The sequence below is a fragment of the Brassica napus genome (genome assembly GCF_020379485.1).
Source record: "Brassica napus cultivar Da-Ae chromosome A6 unlocalized genomic scaffold, Da-Ae chrA06_Random_13, whole genome shotgun sequence".
Classification (NCBI taxonomy): Eukaryota; Viridiplantae; Streptophyta; class Magnoliopsida; order Brassicales; family Brassicaceae; genus Brassica; species Brassica napus.
The window spans coordinates 2,542-27,386 of NW_026014051.1; the positions used below are offsets into that span (position 1 = coordinate 2,542).

A 24,845-nucleotide genomic window follows, 5' to 3' on the forward strand; every position below is an offset into this window, starting at 1 on the left:
TATAGAATGATTAATCTAATTGATTATTGTTATGTTAATTTTGTTTTTCGACATGCTTTGTTTCTCTTTATCAACGAAGAAAAAAAAAACAAATTCTTGTTGTGTTCTTGGCAAATTATTATCCATTATCTATCTCTCCAGCAATATGCGAGTATCAGTTTTACATTTGAAGCTGTTGGAAATTTTATTCTAAAATTTGTTGTATATACATATCAGATTTCAGAATATATATCTCTAGTGTACAACTTGTGCGTAAAAATGTGTATGGTTCGTGTAATGGCTTTCTTAAATAATTAACTAAGAATATGAGAGACCCTTCGAGATCAAAAAAAATATTATTAGGCTTGAGTGTATGTGTAACGTTAAAAAACAATACCGTAATTGCATGTGTACAAACTCATGACTATGAAGAAAAAGAATTGTAAATAGGTGCTTCAGATTATAGTACTGTACCACAAACTACTGCTTGGGATATTGAATTTTTCCATTATTCATGTTCTACGTTTCTATCTAAACGTTATTGCGTATAATGAATTGCTAGATATGATACTGTACTAGTAATAACAACAAATTTCTCAAACATGTATGTGAAACATATTTTTTTTTTATTCAATGACTCAAAACAAAAGAACAGTCAGAAGTTTGGTAATTTTTTGAAAGTTTATCTTAACCATTCAAATTTTGAAAGTTATATATAGATATATATTATATTATTCTTATTTAAAATGGAAGAAAAAGATTTTTTATGTTCAAGTCAAAAAGTTTTAAGGCAAAACTGGTAATACCATTAATGGCTATTATTAGATTCAATGAATAATACAAAAAAAATCTAAGGTTGTTTATGAGTCAAAATCTTAGACGGTTAGATGAATTAAGCTAGATCTAAAGGCTCTTATTCTTCTTGTAGACAACACCCTATCATGTTGAAATCCTTTTAAATAGAGGCTCTCTCTTATGTTGTTCGTCACTACCAACTATCAATAATCAGTATATTTGTTACTTCAACATAGTCTATCAGTATAGTTTTTCCTGTTTCTCCATTCACCGATCTCTCTTGTTTCTTCTTTTCTTTTGAAAGCTGGGCTACTTCTCATTATTTCTTGTCTTTCAAAGGTACGTGTTAATATATAGTTCAATGTTGAACTTGTTATAGAATTTACATATCTCTTTTGTTTATTTTATGTGTATTTATTTTTGGTGATGTTATTGAGACTATATTTTGTAAGATACGATTAAATTCAATTTTCAGATTAATTTTTTCTTATCACTATATTTTAATTTTAATAATCATCCTACCATTGACTATATATCCTTTATTGTTTAAGAAAATAAAAAGCAAAATGAAAGGACTATCGTTAATACATTGGTGTTCACTACAACTCAGATCTGAATATGTTGGTATGTAGTTTTAGTAATTATTATGCGGTTCAAATATTGTGAAGATAAGATCGAACATTGAACTTGTTCTGTTTTTTCAGGTAGACCCTAACGATCATTTTCTAGTCTTTTATTCTTGAAGTTTTGAGATTGTAAAGAATAATAATATTTAATTAAAAAAAATAAGATTTTTTTTTGAAAATATTAGTTTTTTTTATAAAAAATAAGTTTATTGAAATTGTACTTTTCTCAAAAAGTAAATTTGATGTTTGTGTTATGATTTTATATATGTACTGCTATTTGTTTTGATAATATTTCCTCTAAGCATTTGTCATTTAGATTAGAACAAAAATGAGATTTAGTGGTTGTTTTAATTAGTCTTAGATATGATTCACGATTGACTTCAAAATATTAATAGTTATAGTTATGCGGTTGTTTAATGATTATGCACTTTTGATCTTTTTTTTTCTTAATGCAGGACTTATTTTTACAATGGATGAGTCTACTCCAATCGAAGCTACACCGTTCAGCTATCTAATTCCAAGCTTTGCTGACGATGATAACCATCAGATGGAGAACATCCCATCACCAACTTATCAAGTGGTTACACCACTTCAAACCGTTGATGACGAGACCTCTTACACAACACCACCTCCCATTCCTCAAGCCTCACCGCTTCAGCCTGCTAATGAGGAAAACTACAACACACCAACACCCTATCAACCTCTATTACTGGCCACACCACTCAGCTTCGTTTCACCATCTGATGAATCCAACACTGCTGCTGTCGATCCCAACATGGGTCCTATCAAAAGAGGACGAGGCCGACCAAAAGGTTCAAAGAATTCAAAGCCGTCCAAGAAGAAGATGGAAACCTCTCATCTCAACAATGAAGTGGTTGTATCTGGTCACAATGATGAAACTCACACACATCATTCTCCCTCATCCTCTCCTCTAGTGGCCACAGATCTTCAAGCTATTGTACCATACGATGACTCCAACCACGACTCTTTGGCTGATGATGATGCTGCTCCGAGTAGCGATCCTATTAAAAGAGGACGGGGCCGACCAAAGGGTTCGAAGAGTGCCAAGACGCCTGTGAAGAAGCTGAAACCCCATAATCCCGACGAGAAAATGGTAATATTTTGTCCGAGTTTTGACTCGATGATAACCGAAGAGGAGAAAGAAAATGGGAATGAAGAGCTGGTGGACTCCGTTCGGATGCGATTCAACGCCGTTTGTCGTCGCTTAGGCCATGTAAGCTGCGAGAAAGCTGTGGTCACAACTGCCTTCAGTAGGTTTACCAATCTGGGTGTCAGGACTAACAAGAAGAAGAGAATCGGTCCGGTTCCGGGGGTACAACCAGGATATATATTCTACTTCTGGGGAGAGATGTGTTTGGTTGGACTTCACACTCAGATGCCTGCTGGTATCGACTATCTACTAGCGAAAGATGGTGAAGCAGAAGGCTTAACAACAAGTGTCGTTACATCAGTAGGACACTACAACGACAAAACGGACGAGCTTCATACTTTGGTATACACCGGGCAAGGAGGAACGTGTAAGGATGGTAAACCTAGAAATCAAGACCTTACAAGAGGAAACCTAGCGTTGGTCACAAGTCAGAAAAGAGGAAATGAAGTTAGAGTGATTAGAGGTGTAGAGGATCCGGGTGATAAAAAAGGAAAGTATATATCTACGATGGTCTCTATGTGGTAACCCATTATTGGATAGAGAAAGGGACCACCGGCTTTGATGAATTCAAGTTTAATCTCGTGAGAAAACAAGACCAGCTTTCTGGTTTCGCCACGTGGAAGTTAGCTGAAGAATTGATGAAGTGTGGTTCGAGTAATCGGTCCAGGAAGGGTTTTGTGTTTGAAGATATTGCTCTTGGATTGGAGGCGTTACCAGTTCCGATCGTGAACGAGATCGATGAGAACGACAAGGAGTGGCCTCTAGACTTCGACTACAGAGCCTCTTCAGAAAGTTTGAGTATAATGATCGTTCCGAACCATCAATCTACTGGATGCAAAACCACTTGTCAAGGTGGTCAGTCATGTGGAGATCCGATGTGTCTTTGTATTCAAAGAAACGGAGGCGAGTTACCGTATGATAACCGCATTTTACTATATCGTAAACCGATGATTTACGAATGCGGCGATTCCTGTTCTTGCCCGCGGACTGCAAGAACAGGCTATCTCAAAGCGGTTTGAAACTCCGGTTGGAAGTGTTCAAGACGGAGAGCTGCGGTTGGGGGTTACGTTCGTGGGAGCCCATACGAGCCGGGACTTTTATCTGCAAGTTGGTTGGCACAGCTAAGGGAAGAGATGAGATTGAAGAAGACGACGAGTACGTCTTCGACACCTCTCGAGTTTACAAACGGTTTAGGTGGAACTACGAACCGGAACTTGTGGGTGAAGACTGTTGGGACGAAGTCTCTGAAGTTTATAAACTTCGGTCGGAAATATTGGTCAGTGCCAGAGCGTTTGGTAACGTTAGTCGGTTCATGAACCATAGCTGCTTGGCTAACGTTATGTGGCAGCCTGTTGAGTTTGAAAAGAATGGCCAACCTTTGGTTCGTATTGCCTTTTTTGCAAAGAGACATATACCTCCGTTGACAGAGTTGAGATACGATTATGGAATGTCTTATGATACTGGAGAGGTTGATGAAGGTGGAAGCAGGGTTTTTACAGGTAAAAGGGCTTGCTTGTGTGGTTCGGAAAATTGTCATGGTTCTTTTGAGTGAGGTTGAACATTTTTATTATTATTGTTGTTGTCTTTTTATCTGTTTTTTTGATTATTGTGGTCTTGTGTTTCCTTTTAATCCTTAAGAATAAAAAACTTACTTAAGTTTTCACTACAAAAAACGAGGTCTGTAGCATCACTTATTTAAACTTTTATATCACTTGTTGAATGACACAAATGTATTACCATCACTTAAATAATTGATTCCGATAGTGGCGATGCAATATAAGGCATCGGTTATAGTAACTGATGGTTATACTTCTATCAATTATAGTAAATGATACTATAATGCATCCCTTATCATAACTGATATAAATATTTGTGACGCTTAGCATAAATGATTTAATTATGTGCATCGATTATTTTAAACGTTGTAAGTACTTGCGTCAGGTTTTTTAGATGATGCATTGTTATTTCATTATCTGTTAGATTTGTATCATAAGAAATCCAAATCATGTTTAAGTTAAACCAATTAATATAAATCATTTCTAGTCTTTTATCCTGCAAGTTTTGAGATTGAAAAGAAAATAAGACTTGATAAAAAGAAAAAAAAAAAAAATAAGATCTTTTAAGAAAAATAGACGAAACAAAAGACAAAATAAGAAAAAAAATATTTTTTCAGAAAAATATTATTTCGAAAAAAGAAGTTTATTGAAATTGTAATTTTCTCGAAAAAAGTAAATTTGATGTTTGTGTTATGATTTTATATATGTAGTGCTATTCGTTTTGATAATAGTTTGTCTAAGCATTTATCACTGAGATTAGAATAAAAAGAGATTTAGTGGTTGTTTTAGTTTTAGATATGATTCACGATTGACTTCAGAACATTAATAGTTATAGTTATATGGAAGGTTAATTAGTTGATTTTTTATATTATAGTCTTGTGTTTTTCTCAAGCAAACAATTAAACTCGTCATGTCTTGTACTTCTCGAGTTTACAAAAAATTTAGGTGGAACTATGAACCGGAACTTGTGGTTGAAGACTGTTGGGAAGAAGCCTCTTAAGTTTATAAACTTCGGTCGGAAATCTTAGTCAGTGCAAGAGCGATTGCTAATGTTAGTCGGTTATGAACCATAGCTGCTCGGCTAACGTTATGTGGCAGCCTGTTGAGTTTGAAAAGGATGGCCAACCTTTGGTTCGTATTGCGATTTTGCAAAGAGGCATATACCTCCGTTGGCAGAGTTGACGTATGATTATGGAATGTCTTATGATACTGAAGAGGTTGATGAAGATGGAAGCATGGTTTTGAGGTAAGAGGGTTTGCTTATGTGGTTCGGGAAACTATCTTGGTTCTTTTGAGTGAGGTTGAATTTCTTATTATTATTGTTGTTGTCTTTTATTTTTTGTGTGTTTTTTTGATTATTATGGTCTTGTGTTTCCTTTTAATCATTAAGAATAAAAAACTTATTTAAGTATTTAATCATATTGTTTACTTGTTATTTTTATTAACAGTTAGATTTGTATAATAAATCCAAATCATTTTTAAGTTAAGCCAATTAATATAAGTCATTTCTAGTCTTTTATTCTTCAAGCTTTGAGATTGAAAAGAAAAATAGGACTTGATAAAAAAAACACAAAATAAGAAAGAAAAAATAATTTTCTTATAGAAAATTTGACTTGATAAAAGACAAAATAACAAAGAAAAAAATAAGATTTTTTTAGAAAAATATTTGTTTATAATAAAAAAGAAGATTAAAATGTAATTGTAATTAATTACTTAAAATTTTGTGTTTGTGTTATAATTTTATATATGTAGTGCTATTTTTTTTGATAATATTTCTCTAAGCATTTATCGCTGAGATTAGAATAAAAGGGAGATTTAGTGGTTGTTTTAGTCTCAGATATGATTCACGATTGACTTCACAACATTAATAGTTATAGTTATATGCAAGGTTAATTAGTTTATTTTTTATAGGATAGTCTTGTGTTTTCTCAAGCTAACAACTCAAAAAGACTTGTTATGTCATGTACTTCTCGTGTTTACAAAAACTTTAGGTGGAACTGTGAACCGGAAGTTGTGGGTAAAGACTGTTGGGACGAAGTCTCTGAAGTTTATAAACTTAGGTCGGAAATCTTGGTCAGTGCGAGATCGATTGGTAACGTTAGTCGGTTCATGAACCATAGCTGCTCGGCTAACGCTATGTGGCAGCCTGTTGAGTTTGAAAAGAATGGCCAACCAACCTTCGCTTCATTTTACATTTTTTTGCAAAGAGGCATATACCTCCGTTGACAGAGTTGAGGTATGATTATGAATGTCTTATGATACTGGAGAGGTTGATGAAGATGGAAGCAGGGTTTTTAGAGGTAAAAGGGTTTGCTTATGTGGTTCGGAAACTGTCATCGTTCTTCTGAGTGAGGTTGAATTTCTTATTATTATTGTTGTTGTCTTTTTATTTTTTTCTGTTGTTGTTTTGATTATTATGGTCTTGTGTTTCCTTTTAATCATTAAGAATAAAAAACTTATTTAAATATTTTATCATATTGTTTATTTCATTATCAGTTAGATTTGTATCATAAAAAATCTAAATCATGTTTAAGTTAAGCCAATTAATAGAAGTCATTTCTAGTCTTTTATTTTTCAAGATTTGAGATTGAAAGAAAAATAGAACCTGATAATAAAAAGACAAAATGAGAAAACAATAAGATTTTTTTTTAGAAAAATAGACTTGATAAAAAGACAAAGTAAGAAAAAAAATAAGATTTTTTAGGAAATTTTTTTTTATAAAAAAGAAGTTTATTGAAATTGTAATTTCCTCAAAATTAAATTTGATGTTTGTGTTATGATCTAATATATGTAGTGCTACTTGTTTTGGTAATATTTTTCTAAATTTATCACTGAGATTAGAATAAAGGGAGATTTAGTAGTTGTTTTAGTCTTAGATATGATTCACGATTGACTTTAGAGCATTAATAGTTATAGCTATGTGATTGTTTAATGATTATGAACTTTTGATCATTATTTTTTCTTAATTCAGGATTTACTTTTGCAATTGATGAGTCTACTCCAATCGAAGCTACACCCTTCAGCTATCTAATCCCGAGCTTTGCTGACGATGATAACCATCAGATGGAGAACATCTCATCACCAACTTCTCAAGTAGTACACCTCTCCAAAGTCCAAACCGTTGTATGAGATCCCTTACACAAAGACACCTCCCATTTCTCAAGCCTCACCGCTTCAACCTGCTAATGACGAAAACTACAACACACCAACGTCCTCTCACCCAGGGGCGAATCTAGAAAAGTTTTTAATTGGGGCACCAATTATAAACACCAAAAAAATATTTTTATGGGGGCACTTTTACATTTTTCTTCACTAAACTAATGATATTTAATAAATTAAATTAAACTATCAAAGAAAAAAATAAAAACGTGACCCCGTACCGCCGTACTTCCATCTGCCCCTGCTCTCACCTATATTAATGGCCACACCACTTAGTTTTGTTTCACCATCTGATGAATCCAACACTGTTGATGTCGATCCCAGCATAGGTCCCATCAAAAGAGGGCGAGGCAGATGTAATGGAATGTCTTACGATACTGGAGAGTTTGATGAGGATGGAAACATGATTTTTAGAGGTAAAAGGGTTTGCCTATGTAGTTTGGGGTTCTTTTGAGTGATGTTGAACTTTTTATCATTATTGTTGTCGTCTTTTTTCTGTTGTTTTGATTATTATGGTCTTGTGTTTCTTTTTAATTTATTAATAATAATAAAAACTTATTTAAGTTTTGAAACATATTGTTTACTTATGTTATTTCATTATCAGTTAGATTTATATCATAAGAAATTCAAATCATGTTTAAGTTAATCCAATAGATGTATATTTTGTTGTGTCTCAATAAAAGATGGATATTTATTTTTAATTAAAGAGAAAAGTACTTATACTATTATTTCATTATTGGTTCCTGTGTTGTGATGGTTTTGGTTCAGAAAGGTATTTATTTTGGATTTGGTGTTACGTTTCAGTGTTGTCCTTGTGTGCCAGCTATGAACAAAGGATCCAAAAAAGAGTATGGTATGGTAAAATCTACGTAAACTGGAAACTATTCTTGTGGAGGTGGACAATTTGACTTCTCAGGTACTTTATGCTAGTTTTTAAAGGCCTATCAGAGTTCTTCTCCATGTTTCCTTGGGATGTGTTTTGGTGATTTAAAGGATGTAAGAGTGAGTGCAAGAAAATGGGTTCTCTTGGTTTTCTTATGTTTGACAGGGTAAAGCTTCTTTGAGTTATCTGTAAGGGATGAACCGGAGGAAGGGATGGAGATCAAGATGAGTTCTTCATCGAAGACTTTGATGCTGCTCCATTTGTACGACATGACTTTCGTGAAGACCCCTCAGATTTTGACGACAATTTGCTTTATGCAGCTCGTGATAGGATTAGGCAGCTCAGATCATTCAAGGTCCTCTCTCTCTCTCTCTCTCTCTCTTCTCTCTCTCTCTCTCTCTCTCTCTTATGTTTCTTGTTTACCATAATCATCAGACAAAAGATAATGGATGCTTTAACTTCGTAAAGCATAAGATAGAAGGAATATGAGCAGCTTGCAATATGGTTTGGAGATGCAGACATGGGTGTTGATGTGACGAACAGTAAGAAACATGCGACAACATCTCCGGACCCTAAAAACTCAGGGTCAAACCTGCCATTTGCATCAGACGATTGAGACACCTTCTATGCAGGCTTGACTGTCATGTGATGCTTTAAAGTTTGAACAATATGATACCAAGAACCAATCTGTTTCTTCTAATATGAAAAACATTAAATTCTTCTTAATGCCCCTTCTAGTTTCCTTTACTGCTCTAAACAATTGATTTGTTCCACTTAAGACGCAGGGAACAAGCATGTTGATTAGAGGAAGACATCTACAGTTCATTCTTCTGTACAGTAAAACATCCTAATACAGAAAACAATCCAATTGGGGCAAAGTCATCGACTTAGAAAATAACATGACGGCTCTGATTCTAAAGCTAAACACTATCTTGACTTGTCAGCTCTAATTACCAGTATCTGATCCACGTCCAGAGGAGCTGTCACTGTCAGAATCTGCAGAACAAAAAAGAAGATTGATGTGAGTAGTGATGCTGATAAAGGTGTGATAAAAAGAGCTGACACAGAGTTTCAACATTTACCACTAGAGCTAGATCCCGAGTCACTGCTGGAACTGTTAGAACTACTTGATCCACCTGCCTTGTTTTCTTGCCGAACAGGAGAAGAAGACATGCGAATAGCTTTCCCTGGTTAGAAATAATCATTTGTTATTCCTTTGTTGTGTGTAAAAAATACTAATTAATAACATCCGAATTTGGTATGAGCTAGTGACCTAAAACCTTACCTGATTCAGTAACTCTCGATCTTTCGGTGCCAGTTGCCTGAAACAATGATAATGAGCCAAAATCAATAAAGACCTGAAATAAATAACATTTGGCTATGGAAAGAAATCTTTACCGGTTCTTGGATAATGTTGTGAGCAGATTCAGCATCTCTTTCTGAACCAAAACCCTGATCCTCCTCCTTTTTATTGCTCAAGTTCTCCTTATACCCAGTCACTAAACTATAAAGCTCCCAAAGCGTTTGGATGTCAAGACTGTCAATATCCAGCTCAATCTCATCATCCTGTTGAGAGAGCTCCGGATTACTCTTCTTCACAATCTGAACAACTGTCTCTAGTTTATCATAAGGCAAGTCCTGAAGCTCTTCACTGAGTCTCCGTTTCTCATCCATCTTCAGGTCCCTAACATCAACAGGCGCCTCCTCATCTCCTTCAGGCTTCTCGAGGGCAGCAGTGACGATTTCAGGTTCCAACGGTGTTGTCATAGATTCAGAAATCTACAAAGTCCTATCCTCAAGCACCGCAGGCCGAAGAGACGGAGGAAGGTGTAGGAGCTGGTAAATGCTCTACAACACTAGCCGGTTTGATCTCCCGGTGAAGATTATGATACTGCAGTTCGATAGGAACCCATTTCTCCTCAAACATGCTCAACAGAAACTTAGCCATACTATGCACCTCATGCCCAACAGGATTCCAAAAATTGCATTGTTAAAAGTAAATTAAGTCTAACATCTTCAGCAAAATCCAACGGCGACTCATACAAACCTTCCCCTAGCTTAGCCTTCACTGTACCCAAATCCATAGGCTCCTTAACAATGGTGTGGTAATCATGCAAACCAAACCCTTTAGCATCAACTGGGACATTGAACACCCATCCATCCTCATGCTTCATCAATTGCGTAAGCAAATTGTGACATTTTTTTGAAAATCTGAACCGTACTTTTTTCACCTCCACCTCCTGTAGACATTTCTTAGGGTTTCTCTAGGGTTTTTTTAGCTCGGAGGACTGTGAGGGAGGATCAGAAATTCTCCTCGGAAATTGTGTAGAAGGCCAACTGGAGTTAATTATAGAGTTTACTTTCCTTGTCTGTTGCAAATCATTGGTCTTGTTAGGCTTCTAAAAAGAATATAATTAACACGATGTTTTTGTTTTGCTTTGCGGGTTATCCTCTGAGTTTGTTCTGGTGTTCATCATGCGGTTTGCGGAACCTGAGGGTATTAGTCTTCTTTGGATTTGATACTCTTTCCATTGATGACAAATATTGACATGTTTTTTGATCTCTTGATGAGGAGTTAAATTTTAAAATATTAATTCCATACAATGATTTATTCATCCAACTCCTTTTGAACTTCATCCAAATTGACCTACGTTAAGAAAATCATTTGAATGCTATATCTGGTCTACCAGTTGGATGACAAATTTTAGTTTGAATCCCAGCTAATATATATAGATGCATGAGTTTGCATTTTAGTAAAGACAATACGTGTGTTTTAGTACGCGTGCATTTCAGCATCTTAGCGGCTTAGCGCATGTGTTTGCGCTTGTACTTCTCGACAGCTTTTAAAAATTGTTTCTCCTGTAATACTTCTATACTAGGTTAAGACCTGCGCCTTGCACGGGATGAACATTATATATATAAATTATTTTATATATTATATGTTTATAAAATATTATGAAATAATAAATATATATTGAATAATTAAAAATTCATTATACTACTAATATAATTAAATTGGTGCGAACATATAAATAAATTTTATAAATCGAAAAAATATTTTTTCTATTTGATATGATATATAATTAAATTTAAATGATATTAACATATATATGGTATATTTATAATATTAATATTTATTAGATGATGCTTTTTGCTCATATTTATTTTTTATCATTTGTATCTGCTATAGCAAAAAGTCTAAATTAGTGATAACAAAATTTTCACTGTGAGATTAATGGTTTAAGTAATTTATAATATTTTAAGAAATTAAGTTGTCAATATTTTTTCAAATTTTTATCAAAAAATGTTCAAAGTAAATTTCAAAATTAAGATATTTATGTATTTTTATATGACATATAGTTTAATTTAAAATTATACATATATTTATATATATTTTATTTTTGATACTTATTAAATGAGACTTTCAACTTATATTATTTTTAAATTATTTGTATCATGTCATAACAAAAGTTTTAAATCATAGATCACAAAATTTGAATGTGAAACTTTTAACAGTTTTAGTAATTTATACTCATTATTAAAAATTCAAAATATAATATATAAATATTTTTTTAAAATTTTTATTATATGGTTAGTATGATTGTTTATTTTATTTAATAGCTTAAAATTAAACAAATATAATTATAATACACACTTATTTTTATCAAATCTTTATTATTCAAATTATTAATTGTCATATATACGTTAACCACATTAGGTAATTCCGTAATCTTATTTAAGGAAATAATGAAGCACATTAATAATGTATTTATTGTGATTTGATAAAAAGCTTATTATATATTTAGATGGACCAACATATTTGTCTAAGGATTCTAAAAATCATTCTAATGATGACACGTGGTTACAAAAATGTTGCAATGCTTCTCAAATAATATATAAAGGATATTATGTACTGGTTGTATTTTTCTAGAATGATTCATCTAATTGATTATTGTTATGTTAATTTTGTTTTTCGACATGCTTTGTTTCTCTTTATCAACGAAGAAAGAAAAAACAAATTCTTGTTGTGTTCTTGGCAAATTATTATCCATTATCTATCTTTCCAGCAATATGCGAGTGTCAGTTTTACATTTGAAGCTGTTGGAAATTTTATTCTAAAATTTGTTGTATATACATATCAGATTTCAGAATATATATATCTCTAGTATACAACTTGTGCGTAAAAATGTGTATGGTTCGTGTAATGGCTTTCTTAAATAACTAAGAATATGAGAGATCCTTCGAGATCAAAAAATATTATTAGGTTTGAGTGTATGTGTAACGTTAAAAACAATACTGTAATTGTATGTGTACAAACTCATGACTATGAAGAAAAAGAATTGTAAATAGGTGCTTCAGATTATAGTACTGTGCCACAAACTACTGCTTGGGATATTGACTTTTTCCATTATTCATGTTCTACGTTTCTATCTAAACGTTATTGCGTATAATGAATTTGCTAGATATGATACTATACTAGTAATAACAACAAATTTCTCAAACATGTATGTGAAACAGATTTTTTTTTAATTCAATGACTCAAAACAAAAGAACAGTCAGAAGTTTGGTAATTTTTTGAAAGTTTATCTCAAAACCATTCAGATTTTGAAAGTTATATATAGATATATGTTATATTATTCTTATTTAAAATGGAAGAAAAAGATTTTTTATGTTCAAGTCAAAAAGTTTTAAGGCAAAACTGGTAATACCATTAATGGCTATTATTAGATTCAATGAATAATACAAAAAAAATCTAAGGTTGTTTATGAGTCAAAATCTTAGACGGTTAAGATGAATTAAGCTAGATCTAAAGGCTCTTATTCTTCTTGTAGACAACACCCTATCATGTTGAAATCCTTTTAAATAGAGGCTCTCTCTTGTGCAGTTCTTCACTACCAACTATCAATAATCAGTATACTATTTGTTACTTCAGCATATTCTATCAGTATAGTTTTTCCTGTTTCTCCATTCACCGATCTCTCTTGTTTCTTCTTTTCTTTTGAAAGCTGGGCTACTTCTCATTATTTCTTGTCTTTCAAAGGTACGTGTTAATATATAGTTCAATGTTGAACTTGTTATAGAATTTACATATCTCTTTTGTTTATTTTATGTGTATTTATTTTTGGTGATGTTATCATTGAGACTATATTTTGTAAGATACGATTAAATTCAATTTTCAGATTAATTTTTTCTTATCACTATATTTTAGTTTTAATAATCATCCTACCATTGACTATATATCCTTTATTTTTTAAGAAAATAAAAAGCAAAATGAAAGGACTATCGTTAATACATTGGTGTTCACTATAACTCAGATCTGAATATGTTGGTATGTAGTTTAGTTATTATGCGGTTCAAATATTGTGAAGATAAGACCGAACATGGAACTTGTTCTGTTTTTTCAGGTAGACCCTAACGATCATTTTCTAGTCTTTTATTCTTGAAGTTTTGAGATTGTAAAGAATAATAAGATTTTTAAAAAATAAGAAAAAATAAGATTTTTTTTTGAAAAATATTGCTTTTTTATAAGAAAAAATAAGTTTATTGAAATTGTATTTTTCTCAATAAGTAAATTTGACGTTTGTGTTATGATTTTATATATGTACTGCTATTTGTTTTGATAATATTTTCTCTAAGCATTTATCACTTAGATTAGAACAAAAATGAGATTTAGTGGTTGTTTTAGTCTTAGATATGATTCACGATTGACTTCAAAATATTAATAGTTATAGTTATGTGGTTGTTTAATGATTATGTACTTTTGATCATTTTTTTTTTAATGCAGGACATATTTTTACAATGGATGAGTCTACTCCAATCGAAGCTACACCATTCAGCTATCTAATTCCGAGCTTTGCTGACGATGATAACCATCACATGGAGAACATCCCATCACCAACTTCTCAAGTGGTTACACCACTTCAAACTGTTGATGACGAGACCTCTTACACAACACCACCTCCCATTCTTCAAGCCTCACCGCTTCAGCCTGCTAATGAGGAAAACTACAACACACCAACACCCTATCAACCTCTATTACTGGCCACACCACTCAGCTTCATTTCACCATCTGATGAATCCAACACTGCTGCTGTCAATCCCAACATGGGTCCTATCAAAAGAGGACGAGGCCGACCAAAAGGTTCAAAGAATTCAAAGCCGTCCAAGAAGAAGATGGAAACCTCTCATCCCAACAATGAAGTGGTTGTATCTGGTCACAATGATGAAACTCACAACACATCATTCTCCCCTCATCCTCCTCTAATGGCCACAGATCTTCAAGCTATTGTACCATACGATGACTCCAACCACGACTCTTTGGCTGATGATGATGCTGCTCCGAGTAGTGATCCTCTTAAAAGAGGACGGGGCCGACCAAAGGGTTCGAAGAGCGCCAAGACGCCTGTGAAGAAGCTGAAACCCCATAATCCCGACGACAAAATATTTTGTCCCAGTTTTGACTCGATGATAACCGAAGAGGAGAAAGAAAATGGGAATGAAGATCTGGTGGACTCCGTTCGGATGCGTTTCAACGCCGTTTGTCGTCGCTTAGGCCACATAAGCTGCGAGAAAGCTGTGGTCACAACTGCCTTCAGTAGGTTTACCAATATGGGTGTCAGAACTAACAAGAAGAAGAGAATCGGTCCGGTTCCGGGGGTACAACCAGGAGATATATTCTACTTCTGGGGAGAGATGTGTTTGGTTGGACTTCACACTCAGATGCCTGCTGGTATCGACTATCTACTAGCGAAAGATGGTGAAGCAGAAGGCTTAACAACAAGTGTCGTTACATCAGTAGGACACTACAACGACAAAACGGACGAGCTTCATACTTTGGTATACACCGGGCAAGGAGGAACGTGTAAGGATGGTAAACCTAGAAATCAAGACCTTACAAGAGGAAACCTAGCGTTGGTCACAAGTCAGAAAAGAGGAAATGAAATTAGAGTGATTAGAGGTGTAGAGGATCCGGGCGATAAAAAGGGAAAGTATATATCTACGATGGTCTCTATGTGGTAACCCATTATTGGATAGAGAAAGGGACCACCGGCTTTGATGAATTCAAGTTTAATCTCGTGAGAAAACAAGACCAGCCTTCTGGTTTCGCCACGTGGAAGTTAGCTGAAGAATTGATGAAGTGTGTGGTTCGAGTAATCGGTCGAGGAAGGGTTTTGTGTTTGAAGATATTTCTCTTGGATTGGAGGCGTTGCCAGTTCCGATCGTGAACGAGATCGATGAGAACGACAAGGAGTGGCCTCTAGACTTCGACTACAGAGCCTCTTCGGAAAGTTTGAGTATGATGATCGTTCTGAACCATCAATCTACTGGATGCAACAACACTTGTCAAGGTGGTCAGTCATGTGGAGATCCGACATGTCTTTGTATTCAAAGAAATGGCGGCGAGTTACCGTATGATAACCGCATTTTACTATATCGTAAACCGATGATTTACGAATGTGGCGAATCCTGTTCTTGCCCCGCGGACTGCAAGAACAGGCTATCTCAAAGCGGTTTGAAACTCCGGTTGGAAGTGTTCAAGACGGAGAGCTGCGGTTGGGGGTTACGTTCGTGGGAGCCCATACGAGCCGGGACTTTTATCTGCGAGTTGGTTGGCACAGCTAAGAGAAGAGATGAGATTGAAGAAGACGACGAGTACGTCTTCGACACCTCTCGAGTTTACAAAAGGTTTAGGTGGAACTACGAACCGGAACTTGTGGGTGAAGACTGTTGGGACGAAGTCTCTGAAGTTTATAAACTTCGGTCGGAAATATTGGTCAGTGCCAGAGCTTTTGGTAACGTTAGTCGGTTCATGAACCATAGCTGCTTGGCTAACGTTATGTGGCAGCCTGTTGAGTTTGAAAAGGATGGCCAACCTTTGGTTCGTATTGCCTTTTTTGCAAAGAGACATATACCTCCGTTGACAGAGTTGAGATACGATTATGGAATGTCTTATGATACTGGAGAGGTTGATGAAGGTGGAAGCAGGGTTTTTACAGGTAAAAGGGCTTGCTTGTGTGGTTCGGAAAATTGTCGTGGTTCTTTTGAGTGAGGTTGAACATTTTTATTATTATTGTTGTTGTCTTTTTATCTGTTTTTTGATTATTGTGGTCTTGTGTTTCCTTTTAATCCTTAAGAATAAAAAACTTACTTAAGTTTTTAATCATAGTGTATGTTATTTCATTATCTGTTAGATTTGTATCATAAGAAATCCAAATCATGTTTAAGTTAAACCAATTAATTTAAGTCATTTCTAGTCTTTTATCCTTCAAGTTTTGAGATTGAAAAGAAAAATAAGACTTGATAAAAAGATAAAATAAGAAAAAAAAAGATCTTTTAAGAAAAATAGACGATAGAAAAGACAAAATAAGAAGAAACAAAATTTTTTTTCAGAAAAATATTATTTCGCAAAAAAGAAGTTTATTGAAATTGTAATTTTCTCAAAAAAAAGTAAATTTGATGTTTGTGTTATGATTTATATATGTAGTGCTATTTGTTTTGATAATATTTTGTCTAAGCATTTATCACTGAGATTAGAATAAAAAAGAGATTTAGTGGTTGTTTTAGTTTTAGATATGATTCACGATTGACTTCAGAACATTAATAGTTATAGTATATGGAAGGTTAATTAGTTGATTTTTTATATTATAGTCTTGTGTTTTTCTCAAGCTAACAATTAAACTCGTCATGTCTTGAACTTCTCGAGTTTACAAAAAATTTAGGTGGAACTATGAACCCGAACTTGTGGTTGAAGACTGTTGGGACGAAGCCTCTTAAGTTTATAAACTTCGGTCGGAAATCTTAGTCAGTGCGAGAGTGATTGCTAATATTAGTCGGTTATGAACCATAGCTGCTCGGCTAACGTTATGTGGCAGCCTGTTGAGTTTGAAAAGGATGGCCAACCTTTGGTTCGTATTGTGTTTTTGCAAAGTGGCATATACCTCCCTTGGCAGAGTTGAGGTATGATTATGGAATGTCTTATGATAATGGAGATGTTGATGAAGATGGAAGCATGGGTTTTAGAGGTAAGAGGATTTGCTTATGTGGTTCGGAAAACTATCGTGGTTCTTTTGAGTGAGGTTGGATTTCTTATTATTATTGTTGTTGTCTTTTCTTTTTTGTTGTTGTTTTGATTATTATGGTCTTGTGTTTCCTCTTAATCATTAAGAATAAAAAATTTATTTAAGTATTTAATCATATTGTTTACTTACGTTATTTCATTAACAGTTAGATTTGTATCATAAGAAATCCAAATCATTTTTAAGTTAAGCCAATTAATATAAGTCATTTCTAGTCTTTTATTCTTCGAGCTTTGAGATTGAAAAGAAAAATAGGACTTGATAAAAAAAGACAAATAAAAAAAAATAAGATTTTTTATAGAAAATTGACTTGATAAAAAGACAGAATAACAAAGAACAAATAAGATTTTTTTAGAAAAATATTTTTTTATAATAAAAAAAGAAGATTATTGAAATTGTAATATTCTAAAAAAGTAAATTTGATGTTTGGTTTATAATTTTATATATGTAGTGCTATTTGTTTTTATAATATTTCATTAAGCATTTATCATTGAGATTAGAATCAAAAGAGATTTGGTGGTTATTAAGTCTTAGATATGATTCACGACTCACTTCAGAACATTAATAGCAATATTTTTAAAACCATACCGGATACCGACTCGGTAAAGCTACTGGTTAAGTGGTTGGACCCGTGTAACCGGTCGAACCGGGTTTTCTATTTAAAAATAAGTAAATCTAAATAATCATATATTTATAAAATGTAGTTCTACATATAATATGTTCTATGTTCTCTTTTATTAATTAGATAATAAACAATAACCATAAGTATATTTATATATACAAGTGAATACTATATCAACTAAAATTGATAACAAAAAAAACAAATGAGTGACTGTTTAAATTACATATTTATTTATTTTTACAACTAATTCTCTTAAATTATATGAATATAGCAAAATGAGAATAAAATATGAGAGTCAAAAATAGATTTTTTAAACTTAAAATAGAATCAAGCGAAAGCCAATTAAATAGTAAAAATTAAACATTAATTATGAAATATTAAATTTTAATAAAAATTGAAAATACATTAATTATATGTTGATTTATGTAGAACCGTGTTTTGAAGTTGAATATGATCACCGAATTTACCGGGTTTTAGCCGTTTTCACGGGTTTTTCTCAAATCCGGGGTTTAAACGAACCGAACTCGGCTTCTTTAACGAGTCACAGTAAGACCGGTTCGACCGGCCGGTCCAGTTTTCAAAACCTTGGTTAATAGTTATAGTTATATGCAAGGTTAATTAGTGATTTTTTTTATATGATAGTCTTGTGTTTTTCTCAAGCTAACAATTCAAAAAAACTTGTTATGTCATGTAACTCTCGAGTTTACAAAAACTTTAGGTGTAACTATGAACCGGAACTTGTGGGTGAAGACTGTGGGATGAAGTCTCTGAAGTTTATACACTTCGGTCGGAAATCTTGGTCGGTGCGAGATTGATTGGTAACATTAGTCGGTTCATGAACCATAGCTGCTCGGCTAACGTTATGTGGCAGACTGTTGAGTTTGAAAAGGATGGTCAACCTTCAGTTTGTATGGCATTTTTTGGAAAGAGACATATGCTTCTGTTGACAGAGTTGAGGTATGATTATGGAATGTCTTATGATACTTGAGAGGTTGATGAAGATGGAAGAATGGTTGTTAGAGGTATAAAGGGTTTGCTTATGTGGTTCGGTAAACTGTCATGGTTCTTTTGAGTGAGGTTGAATTTCTTATTATTATTGTTGTTGTCTTTTGCTTTTTGTTGTTGTTTTGATGATTATGGTCTTTTGTTTCCTTTTTATCATTAAGAATAAAAAACTTATTTAAGTATTTAATCATATTGTTTACTTATGTTATTTCATTATCAGTTAGATTTGTACCATAAGAAATCCAAATCATGTTTAAGTTAAGCCAATTAATATAAGTCATTTCTAGTCTTTTATTCTTCGGGTTCTTAGATTGAAAAGAAAATAGGACCTGATAAAATAGATAATATAAGAAGAAAATAATATTTTTTATAGAAAAATAGACCTGATGAAAAAGACAAAATAAGAAGAAAAGATAAGATTTTTTTTTAGAAAATATTTTTAATATAAAAGAAGATTATTGAAATTGTAATTTTCTAAAAACGTAAATTTGATGTTTGTGTTATAATGTTATGTAGTGCTATTTGTTTTGATAATATTTCTCTAAGCATTTATCGCTGAGATTAGAATAAAAGGGAGATTTAGTGGTTGTTTTAGTCTTAGATATGATTCACGATTGACTTTAGAACATTAATGGTTATAGTTATATGCAAGGTTAATTAGTTGATTTTTTATAGGATAGTCTTGTGTTTTTCTCAAGCTAACAACTAAAAAAACTCGCTATGTCATGTACTTCTCGTGTTTACAAAAACTTTAGGAGGAACTATGAACCGGAAGTTGTGGGTGAAGACTGTTGGGACGAAGTCTCTGAAGTTTATAAACTTAGGTCGGAAATCTTGTCAGTGCGAGATCAATTGGTAACGTTAGACGGTTCATGAACCATAGCTGCTCGGCTAACGCTATGTGGCAGCCTGTTGAGTTTGAAAAGGATGGCCTACCTTCGGTTCGTATTGCGTTTTTTGCAAAGAGGCATATACCTCTGTTGACAGAGTTGAGGTATGATTATGGAATGTCTTATGATACTGGAGAGGTTGATGAAGATGGAAGCAGGGCTTTTAGAGGTAAAAGGGTTTGCTTATGTGGTTTGGAAAAATGTCATGGTTCTTTTGAGTGAGGTTGAATTTCTTATTATTATTGTTGTCGTATTTTTTTTTTTGTGTGTTTTGATTATTATGGTCGTGTGTTTCCTTTTAATCATTAAGAATAAAAAAGTATTTAAATATTTTATCATATTTTTTACTTATGTTATTTCATTATCAGTTAGATTTATATCATAAAAAATCTAAATCATGTTTAAGTTAAGCCAATTAATATAAGTCATTTCTAGTTTTTATTTTTCAAGTTTTGAGATTGAAAAGGAAAATAGGACTTGATAATAAATAGACAAAATGAGAAAAAAATTTTGTATAGAAAAAGTAGACTTGATAAAAACAAAATAAGAAAAGAATAAGATTTTTTGTGGGAATTGTTTTTTATATAAGAGAAGTTTATTGAAATTGTAATTTTCTCAAAATTAAATTTGATGTTTGTGTTATGATTTTATATATGTAGTGTTATTTGTTTTGATAATATTTTTTCTAAGCATTTAGCACTGAGATTAGAATAAAAATGAGATTTAGTGGTTGTTTTAGTCTTAGATATGATTACGATTGACTTCAGAACATTAATAGTCATAGTTATGTGATTGTTTAATGATTATGAACTTTTGATCATTATTTTTTTCTTAATGCAGTATTTACTTTTGCAGTTGATGGGTCTACTCCAATCGAAGCTACACCATTCAGCTATCTAATCCCGAGCTTTGCTGACGATGATAACCATCAGATGGAGAACATCTCATCACCAACTTCTCAAGTGGTACACCACTCCAAAGTCCAAACCGTTGTATGAGATCCCTTACACAACAACACCTCCCATTTCTCAAGCCTCACCGCTTCAACCTGCTAATGACGAAAACTACAACACACCAACACCCTCTCACCCAGGGGCGAATCTAGAAAAGTTTTTAATTGGGGCACAAATTATAAACACCAAAAATATTTTTGATGGGGGCACTTTTACATTTTTCTTCACTAAACTAATGATATTTAATAAATTAAATTAAACTATCAAAGAAAATAATAAAAATCAGTAGGGGGTACGTGACCCCGTACGGCCGTACTTCCATCCGCCCCTGCTCTCACCTATATTAATAGCCACACCACTTAGTTTTTTTTCACCATCTGATGAATCCAACACTGTTGATGTCGATCCCAGCATAGGTCCCATCAAAAGAGGGCGAGGCCGACGTAATGGAATGTCTTATGATACTGGAGAGGTTGATGAGGATCAAAACATGATTTTTAGAGGTAAAAGGGTTTGCTTATGTAGTTTGGGTCTCTGTCATGGTTCTTTTGAGTGATGTTGAACTTTTTATCATTATTGTTGTTGTTTTTTCTGTTGTTTTGATTATTATGGTCTTGTGTTTCTTTTTAATTTATTAATAATAATTAAAAAAAACTTATTTAAGTTTTTAAACATATTGTTTACTTATGTTATTTCATTATCAGTTAGATTTATATCATAAGAAATTCAAATCATGTTTAAGTTAATCCAATAGATGTATATTTTGTTGTGTCTCAATAAAAGATGGATATTTTATTTTTAATTAAAGAGAAAAGTACTTGTACTATTATTTCATTATTGGTTCCTGTGTTGTTGTGATGGTTTTGGTTCAGAAAGGTATTTATTTGGGATTTGGTGTTACGTTTCAAGATGAGTTCTTCATCGAAGACTTTGATGCTGCTCCATTTGTACGACATGACATTTCGTGAATGAGACAGGAAAAGTAATGAGATAGATATCTTTCTGTAACCTCACCGAGAGATTAGAGATAGATGTTAATCAAGACTAGAAGGTGAGCTTTTAAGGAAGAAGTGCGTCACCTTGGAGTACAAGATCCTTAAGGATGATGAAGGGATGATGATATGGAGTAAGAGAGAGAAAGAGATGAGAGGAAATGTTATTTTGGATTGATACCTTCTTAAGAAAATGACAAAGAGTACTTAAAGGGAAATGCTGGCAAGGTCTAACACGTGACCAGTAACCGGTATGCAAACCGGGAATCTTATGAAAATAGTAAAAGAGCCGTTAAGAGATAAGATCAGAGGAATATGCTGTCACAATACCTCCTGCTTGAAATCATCCTTGTCCTCAAGGATGGAATTGAGGATGCTTGGCGATGAAGTCTTTGTAGAATTCCCAAGTGGCCTGTTCAGGAGTCTCACCCTTCCATTGGACTAGGACCTTAGTGACAGCAGCATTACGACGCTTAGCCATCTTAGTTTCCAAATCTGCTCCGGTTCCTTAGAAGTGCCAAGATCAACATAGAATTGAGGAAGACCTGATGAAGCAGCTTGAGGGTTTGGGCACAGCTTCAGCTGGCTCACATGGAATACGTTGTGAATGGCTGCGCCCGCGGGTAAATCCAGTCGATAAGCAGCAGACCCGACAGTGTCTAGAACACGGAAAGGACCATAGTAGCGAGGAGATAGTTTGTGTGGTACCTTCCTGTTCTTAAGTGAGTTCTGCCTCTAGGGTTGAAGCTTCAGGTAAACATAGCTACCCACTGTGAAGGACCGTGGAGAGCGATGAGAATCAGCAGCTTGCTTGTTTCTGTTCTGAGCGCGCAGCAAGTGAAACTTCAACATAGAGATGACCTCTTCGCGTTTTTGTAGGCTCCGATCAACCAAAGCAGATTTGCTTTCACCTGGAAGGTATGGAAGATGAGTAGGAGGAGGTTGACCGTAGACTATTTCGAATGGTGTGCTCCTGATGGCAGAGTGGTATGTTGTGTTGTACCACCATTCAGCAAGAGGGAGCCATTTGCTCCATGTTTGCGGAGTCTCAGCGGTCATACATCTTAGGTAAGTCTCCAAGGTCTTATTAGTTACCTCTGTCTGCCCGTCAGTTTGAGGATGGTAGGCAGTAGAGTAACTTAGATCAACCCCATGGACCCGGAAGAGCTCTTTCCAAACGTCACTGAGGAATGTAAGATCGCGATCGCTGATTATGTCTTTAGGGAGGCCGTGAAGCTTGAACACATTGTCTAGATAGGCTTGTGCAACTTCAATAGCAGTGTAGGGGTGGGAGAGTGCTAGGAAGTGAGCCTGTTTGCTCAACCTATCAATAACCACCAATATACAGTGTTTGCCAGCAGACTGTGGGAGACCTTCAATGAAGTCTAAGCTGACTGACTCCCAGACACCGTTAGGGATTGGTAATGGATTCAGTAGACCCGGCTTGGCCACATTCTCATACTTGTTCTTCTGACAGACATCGCAATTGCGCACATAGTTCTGCACCTCGAGGCTCATTTTTGACCAAAAGAAGAGTGATTTGATCCTGTGGAGGGTTGCATCTCTGCCTGAGTGTCCTCCTATAGCCGAGTCGTGGAGCCAACGGAAGATGTGTGTTTTTATGTTCACATCGTTCCCCACGACGAGTTTTCCCTTGCGTCTTAGTTCGTCGTTGATGAAGGTGTAAGAAGGGTGGGATTTAGGGTCAGCTTGCAGCTCAGATATGATCTTGCGTAGCTTAGGATCACTCTGCCAGAGCAAACGCAGAGAGTCGTAGAAGCCTTGGTGCGCTTGAGACAACGTCATGTGTAGCAGTTGCGAACCAGAAAACCCTTGAGAGAGCATCTGCAGCCACGTTTTCTTTTCCCAACTTGTATTGGATCTCAAAGTCGTACCCCATCAGCTTAGAGAGCCACATGTGTTGAAATGGTGTTGTTGCTTTTTGCTCGACCATATACTTGAGGCTCTTTTGATCCGTTTTGATGATAAAACGTCGATGAGCAAGGTAAGCGCTCCAAGCTTGGACTGCGTGGACAACAGCCATTAATTCTTTCTCGTAGACAGAGAGGGCTTGGTTTCTGGACCCAGAGCTCTGCTGATGAAGCATATGGGGTGGTTGTCCTGCATAAGGACTGCTCCAATTCCAGTGTTGCTAGCATCAGTTTCAACCACAACGTCTTGTCGAAGTCTGGTAGTGCTAGGACCGGAGATGAGGAAAGCGCAGACTTGAGGTTATCCAGAGCTGTATCAGCTTCGGAGTTCCATAGGAAACCATCTTTCTGCAGCAGAGTAGTGAGAGGACGAGACAAAACGCTATACCCTCGTATGAAGCGTCTGTAGTAGTTAGCAAGGCCGAGGAAACTGCGCAGTTGCTTAACAGAGGTAGGAGTAGGCCATTGCTTGATAGCGGCGATCTTGGAGGGGTCTGTTCTTACTCCTTCAGCTGAAATAAAGTGACCGAGATACTCATTTCAGTCGCTCCAAAGGTGCACTTAGAAGCTTTGAGGTAGAGCTGTTGATGTCGCAAGATGGAGAACACTTCCTGTAGGTGTTGGAGGTGCGACTCCCAGTCAGGGCTGTAGACCAAAATGTCATCGAAGAAGACCAAAAGGAACTTCCCAGATATGTCTTGGAAAACATGGTTCATCAGAATCTGGAATGTGCATGGAGCATTAGAGAGGGCCGAAAGGCTTACCAAACCGTGTTTTCAAGCGTATCTGGGAAGTTCCTTTTGGTCATCCTTCGCGACATCTTGTCCTACCGCCCTGATGGGAGTCGCTCCCCAGACCTACAGGAAGTGTTCTCCATCTTGGACATCACAGTGTCTACCTCAAAGCTTCTAGTCCATCTTTCCTTGGGAGGCGACTGAAATTGAGTACTCGGTCACTTTATTTCAGCTGAATGAGTAAGACAGCCCCTCCAGTCGCCGCTATCAAGCAATGGTCCTACTCCCACCTCTGTTTAAGCAACTGCGCAGTTTCCTCGGCCTTGCTAACTACTACAGCCGCTTCATACGAGGGTATAGCGTTTTGTCTCGTCCTCTCCCTACTCTGCTTGCAGCAAGATGGTTCCTATGGAACTCCGAAGCTGATACAGCTCTGGATAACCTCAAAGTCTGGTTCTTTCCTCATCTCCGG

The 24,845-nt window shown here is 35.0% G+C and overlaps 3 pseudogenes; 2 read left to right on the forward strand and 1 right to left on the reverse strand.

The window, feature by feature from the left end:
• Positions 1 to 1,814: 1,814 nt before the first annotated feature.
• LOC106346846 lies at positions 1,815 to 4,232 on the forward strand (annotated as a pseudogene).
• A 4,610-nt stretch (positions 4,233 to 8,842) lies between these two features.
• LOC106346848 lies at positions 8,843 to 10,434 on the reverse strand (annotated as a pseudogene).
• Positions 10,435 to 12,543: 2,109 nt separating this feature from the next.
• Positions 12,544 to 16,230, forward strand: LOC106346845 (annotated as a pseudogene).
• Positions 16,231 to 24,845: the final 8,615 nt, after the last annotated feature.